Genomic DNA, 7,423 nt, shown 5'->3' with positions numbered 1-7,423 from the left:
GGACGACGGCGATACGCCGGTGATGACCCCGGCGGCTCAACCTAACATGCGAACAAGCATCTATGAACGCTGGAGGACCTAGCGCGCTAGCTAACGGAGCGGGAGGTGAACTGTGGCGGCGGGGCCACGACGACAGGGTTGGCGGTGGAGCTCCGGCGAGCACTTGCATGGCGTTGGAGCTTACCGAGCTCGGTTAGTGGACACTGGTGGACGCGGTGGGTTGCCGGGGTGGCTGTGGAGCTATTGTGGTGATGGAGAAGCGGCGAAGGCGAGCTATCGTCGGCAAGGGTGACGGTGGACTCTCTGCGCTGGGACGGCTGCTGCTGCGGGCGAGAAGGAAACCGGGGCGAAGCAAATGGGGTGCGCGGCTGAGTGCGGGCGGGCGCTGGGAAGGTTAAGGCACGCACTGGCCTGGCTCTGCCGCGCTAGGCAGGGCGCCGACGACGCGCGGCCGTGGCTGGCCACCACGCGGCGCACAGGCTCTGAGCCGGTCGGCCACCGAGCTGGCCGATTCAGTTCGACAGAAATCGAAATGGGACGCCTGACAGCCGGTTTTCAAGTTGAACAAACTCTTAATCCGTGGACTTCTAGCCAAAACTTCCTAAACCAAATTTGTAGACCTATGTACTAGCTACAATACTTGTTCAAAGCACTTGTTCTAATTCGCAACAGAAACGGAGTAAAATCATGCTCAAGGTTGGCTTGTCAGGCTGTCAGGGATCCAGGACTTAGAAAAATTCGTTAAGTGTTGAAACCTGGATTTTGATGATTTTTGTGGGACCTATTCAAGCATGTTAGAAGCTAAATCAATCAATGACCCAAAAATAAAAGTTGTTCCTTATACCAAATACTACAACTTTGCTTTAGTGATCTCCTCCATGCAAGGTCTCTAACACCTAGTTCAACTTTGGTCAAACATGTCACTTTTAAATGATGATACATACTCAAATCATGACTAAATGACCAAATTAGCCCTAGCCCTAAATACCAAAGTTGTTCATGATGATATTCTAAACATGTTTAGGCAATTTGCAAGGTTATCCAATCATCTCATGTGGTAGTCACTCATTGAGCTAGTTAGGGTAATCACAAGAAAGCTTAAGTGTTGGTTTATGAAATGTAACCCTGAACAAGGTTCTATTTGCTACCCTAGGTGTGGCTACATGTTTGTGTGACTCACATTAACCAAGTACCTGTGTCCACTCATGATCATATGCATATACACATGGAGACATGAAATAACGAGAAAAGTTGCATATGTTAATGAAACATGCGATAACAAGCAAATGTTGCAGACGTTTCAATCAAATGTTTCAATTGTAAATGCTTGTTTATGAATGCGTGATGATCATGCTTATGTTATGCAAGTCAAGTTATGCAAGGCTAACACCTGAGGTATTACAGCCCCTCCCCCTTATAAAAATCTCGTCCCGAGATTTGCAAGACCTACCATTCTTGGAAAAAGGCGGGATAAACTTCTCGTAGATAATCTTCTCTTTTCCACGTAGCATCTTGCTCACTATGATTGTTCCACACCACCTTATAGAACTTGATAATCTTACTCCTTGTCACTCTCTCCATCTCCTCTAATACTCGAATTGGCTTTTCTTCATAGGTCAAATCCGATTGAAGCTGCACGTTGGTGGGTGCAATCGCTTCTTTAGGTACTCGAAGATATTTCTTTAACTGAGAAACATGGAACACATCAAAGATTGCACTCATCTCTGGTGGTAGTTGTAACTTATACGCAACATTTCCTTTTCGTTCCAAAATTTTGTATGGCCCTACATATCTTGGTGAAAGCTTCTTTTTCATCCCAAATCTTTTCACACCTTTCATGGGTGATACTCTCAAGTATACATAGTCACCCACTTCAAAAGTCAGTGGTCTTCTTCTTTTGTCGGCATAACTCTTTTGTCTTGATTGAGCTGCCTTCATATGTTGTTGGATGATACGTACTTGCTCTTCGGCTTCATTGACAAAATTAATACCAAAGTATCTCCTTTCACCGGGCTCAATCCAGTTCAAAGGAGTTCTGTACTTTCTGCCATACAAGGCTTCAAATGGAGCCATTTTGATACTCGCTTGATAACTGTTGTTATAGGAGAATTCAGCTAAAGGTAACCATTTCTCCCATGAACCTTTTGAAGATATAACACAAGCTCTAAGTAAATCTTCTAGGATTTGGTTCACTCGCTCTGTCTGTCCTGAAGTTTGCGGATGGTATGCTGAGCTTCTGATTAGCTTGATTCCTAAAGCCTGGTGTAAGTGCTCCCAGAAACGAGCTATGAACTGTAGTCCTCGATCTGAGACTATAGACCTAGGTACTCCATGCAGTCTCATGATCTGGGAAACATATATCTCAACGTATTTCCCAACTATATACCGTGTATTCGCGGGTATAAAGTGTGCTGACTTAGTGAGACGATCAACAATTACCCATATTGAATCGTGACCTTGTGGCGTCATTGGAAGGCCTGTGATAAAATTCATGCTGATTTCCTCCCATTTCCATCCTGGAATAGGCAATGGCTGAAGTAATCTAGCAGTTTTCATATGGACAGCTTTTACTCTACTGCAGTTATCACACCTAGCAACATAGGCTGTGATCTCTTTCTTCATCTTAGTCCACCAAAAATGGGTTCTTAAATCTTGATACATTTTACTACTACCCAGGTGGATAGACAATTTGGATGAGTGAGCTTCATCTAAAATTTGATTCCTTAGCTCACGGTCTTTTGGTACCACTAACCGGTCCTCAAACCATAATACACCTCTTTCGTCTAATCTAAAATGTTTGGTTTCCTGCTCTTGCATTTTTCTCTTGATGTGACTTATTCCTACATCTGTCTGCTGTAGCTCTATGATTTTGCCCTCAAGCGAACAACTAATTGTGATATTGTGTAGTACAGCAGGATGTAACAAGTTGAATCCATCTTCTAACAATGCTTCCACTAGTGTTGCAATGGGACTTTCGACTGAGTGCATCAGCTACTACATTAGCTTTACCCGGATGGTAATGCACTTCTAAATTGTAGTCCTTAATCAATTCTAACCATCTTCGTTGTCTCATGTTTAGCTCTGGCTGGGTAAAGATATACTTGAGACTTTTGTGGTTAGTATAGATATGACATACATTGCCCAACAAGTAATGTCTCCATATCTTTAATGCATGGACAACGGCTGCAAGTTCCAAATCATGTGTAGGATAGTTGACTTCATGTTTTCTCAATTGCCGAGAAGCATATGCAATTACTCTTCCTTCTTGCATAAGCACACATCCTAAACCTATTCCCGATGCATCACAAAATACATCAAAAGGTTTTTCAATGTCTGGTTGTGCTAGCACATGTGCTGTAGTCAACAAAGTTCTGAGGGTGTGAAAAGCTGTTTCACATTCTGATGTCCATTTGTATTTCTCATCTTTCTGAAGTAGTCTGGTCATAGGCTTAGCTATCTTTGAGAAGTCTGGAATAAACCGACGATAGTACCCTGCTAACCCTAGAAAACTCCGAACTTCATGAACCGAAGTTGGGGCTTTCCAATCCATGACCTCTTGTACTTTTGATGGGTCTACTGAGATTCCATCTCTTGATAAAATATGACCTAAGAAAGGTACTTTGCTCATCCAAAATTCACATTTGCTAAACTTGGCATATAGCTTATGCTCCCTCAGTCTGGATAGGACAATCCTCAGATGCTCCTCATGATCTGACTCATTTTCTGAATAAATCAATATGTCATCGATAAACACGACCACGAACTTATCAAGTTCGGGCATGAATACCGAGTTCATCAGGTACATGAAGTAGGCTGTAGCATTTGTTAGTCCAAAAGACATAACCAAATACTCGTATAAGCCATACCTAGTAGAGAAAGCAGTTTTAGGTACATCCTCCGGTCTGATCTTTATCTGATGGTAGCCTGATCTTAAGTCAATTTTGGAGAATACCTTTGCCTTCGCTAGCTGATCGAACAAGATGTCGATGCAGGGTAATGGATATTTGTTCTTGATGGTCACAGCATTGAGTGGTCTGTAATCTACACACATTCTCAGTGACTTATCCTTCTTTTTCACAAACAAGGCTGGACATCCCCATGGAGATGAGCTGGGTTGGATAAGACCCTTGTCCAACAGATCTTGCAATTGAACCTTAAGTCCTGCTAACTCATTGGGTGGCATTCTATAGGGCCTCCTGGATATGGGTGCGGTATCCGACACTAATTCAATCTTAAATTCCACGTCCCTATCTGGTGGTAGACCTGGTAATTCTTCTGGGAATACATCCGGAAACTCACAAACCACGGGGATATCACATATTGTGGTGGTTTGGGTAGCATAGGCTAAATGTTGGGGTTCGAAATCGCGGGAGAGTGGTACTAGAAAAGCATTCCCTGCCGTGGGTTCTCTCAACATGATAGTACGGGTGCTAGTGTCAATAAGAGCACCATGATACTTCATCCAATTCATGCCTAAGATTACACTTATCGATAACCCCAGCAATATTATTATCAAATCTGTTGTGTACTCCCTCCCTTGTATCGAGATGAGTACATTTTTGACTATCTTTTTGGTAGTAACAGTTCCCCCTGCTGAACTTATGTTAAAACCCCCTTTGCTTACTTCAATTATTTCTTGATCATGTCTAGATGCAAATGCTTAACTCATAAATGAATGAGAAGCTCCGGAATCAAATAAAACAACAGCGAGATGCTTGTTGACGAGAAACATACCAGCCGTGACAACTTCTCCGGTGGGCACTTCCTCCACAGCGGTATAATGCACTTGTCCCTGACGTGCCCTGGCATTCACCTGCCACTGATTGTTCTGATTTGGGTTGCCATTCCTCTTGGGGTGGGGGCATTCCTTGGACCAATGACCTAGTTGGTTGCAGTTGAAACATGGTTGATTACTTCTAAATCCGGTGGAGCTGTCCTGATTGCCATTTTCTTTTGGTAAGGCAATAGTGAACGCCTTACGGAATGGTTTCTGTGGCCTATTATTCTGAGCCTTTGGTGGTGGAGGCCTAAACTTGGGTGCAGGTGGACAGAATTGTGGCCTAGATGTGATAGGCGCTTTTGATTGGAAGGATCCGGATGCACCGGCCTCATATGCCCTCTTGCGACCCTTGGCGACTGCATGCATGTTGTTGTGGTTTTCTTGGGTCAAGGCATCACTAATAAACTCATTGTATGTGGCACACCTAGAATTTGCCATAGTCTTCATTAGTTTAGTACCCAAACCTCGCTTGAAACTTTCTATCTTTTTCTCCTCAGTATCCACGAAACTTGGAGCATATCTTGACAAGTTGTTGAATGCGTGCATATATTCTGTGAGTGACTTTGTTCCTTGAGTGAGCCTCATAAATTCGGCTGCTTTCATGCGCATCAGGCCCGGGGGAATATGGTGTCCCCTAAAAGCCAGCTTGAACTGTTCTCAGGTAACTCGCGCATTAGCAGGCAAAGATGACAGGAAATGTGTCCACCAGATCCCTGCTAGTCCTTGCAATTGATGAGAAGCATACTTTGCTTTCAGATGCTCCGTGACCCTCAACAGACGGAATTTCTGCTCAATGGTATTCAACCACTCATCGGGCTGCAGTGGTTCCTCAGCCACCTTGAAGATCGGAGGCTTCGTGTCCAGAAACTCCTTGAATGTACTATGCTGATTTGGCTCGGCCCTTGGTTGATGTGGGTGGCCACGAGCAGTGTTTTGCGCGATAAGGCGCAAAGCTTCCTCCATTGTCCTTTGGCTCCCTAGGAACTGGGTAAAGAATTCCTGAGCAGACGGCGGCGGTGGGGGTGGCAAGTCATCATGGTTGCCATCCTGGCTGCCACTAGCTCCAGCACGGGTGCGCGTCATCTGCGAAGTTGCAACAATAAGCGATTATTGGTTGACGCCAAGAGATTGCAGATGAATTAGGTACTCATGCCAAACTGAAATTACTGGAGAAATTCTCAAAATCACAATAAAAACAGAGGCATAACAATTTATTCTTGCAACAAGACATCACCAATTTGACCACTTATCGTGCTCATAACGCATGCAAATTCAAATCGTGATTACCGACAAAGAACTGGAATTGCATTGATGTTCATCCAAACGTGTGATTAATCGACATTACAGGATAGTCGGGTTACTAAGGCCAAATTCGAACTACAGGTCCATTACATGAATAAAGGTGATACATTAGACCTTCCACTAAGTACTAAGTGATCTAATCCTCATCATGATCACTATCGAGGTCAGACGTAGGATCATCTCCTTCCTCAGGTTCTACTTCTTCTTCAGGCTCCACTGCTTCTTCTTCTTCCTCGTACCCTTCTAGATCCATTTCTGTGGCTCCAGGTGGGACATAAGGGTGGAGCTGGTTGTTTAGTAGATGAACCTCTTCATGTAGATTATCGTTGTATTCTTCCGCATTGGCCAGCTGCTGCCCCAGCTCAAACTATCGAGCTCTCAGGACATCTTCCCTAGACCAAGCTGCATTTCGCTGGTGAGTTAACTGTGTCATCTCTTCAGTGAGCCTCTCAATCTCGGCGTCGTGCTCCCTCTGAAGCTGACGTCGATCCTCGTGGGCATGACCAAGAGCACCAGACACACGTCTGAGGCTACCTTCTACTCCATCTAACACTCTCATCGCTGCGAACATGGCGCTCATGGAAGGGTTATCACTGTTCTGCCCTTCTGCTGCACCAATCTCCAAAGATCTTCCTCTTGCCTGCTGCCATGAGTCAGTGGAGAGGTTACCCCTCGGAAAGACTCCAGCCAAGGCAGCTGCCAGCTCTTGAGAAAAACGATCCATGATATCCCTCAGGATCCCAAAGGCTGCCCTACCAGCTGCTTCTTCAGCAGTCCTGCTAGTTGACTCATAACACAAGCCTGTCCACTCAGAATCATCACCTCGGGGACGAACAACGGCCTCCACAGTAACTAAGAGACCTTCCCCCAACTACTCATTTGCCTAGAAGTAACGGGGTTACATTCCATTAGGATAGCCTACATAGCTGAGCACTCTCCACAAGAGTGTAGGCATCCCAAACTCTCCAAGGAACGTGTGACATTGACGGGTATATGGAGCAAGCTGACGGCTGGGAGCTCTGCCTCCGGTGGACTTGCGAGCAGTCTGCTTGGTGCGTGCCATCTGCACCATTAACATGTACCCTTTGGTGAGATAATGCCATAATGGATAAGAGTTACATAACCGAGTAAGAATTTTATAAGGGGGGGAACAATGTAGTTATGTGAATGGTAATTATCATGATGCATGCTCGTTTCGTACGTCCTCACAAACTTAGGAAAATTTTGTTTCTAACGGTAGACACAGTGGCATACATACGTTCTCTCATAAATAGCGTAACTAGTCGAGCTACACGTTTCGTTGTTAGTGTACCTGCATAAAATTTCATCTCAGCCCTAAAC

Source organism: Miscanthus floridulus, chromosome 8, assembly GCF_019320115.1.
Source record: "Miscanthus floridulus cultivar M001 chromosome 8, ASM1932011v1, whole genome shotgun sequence".
NCBI classification, from domain to species: Eukaryota; Viridiplantae; Streptophyta; class Magnoliopsida; order Poales; family Poaceae; genus Miscanthus; species Miscanthus floridulus.
The sequence above is the reverse complement of the archived record's forward strand: the minus strand, read 5'-3'. Positions refer to the sequence as shown.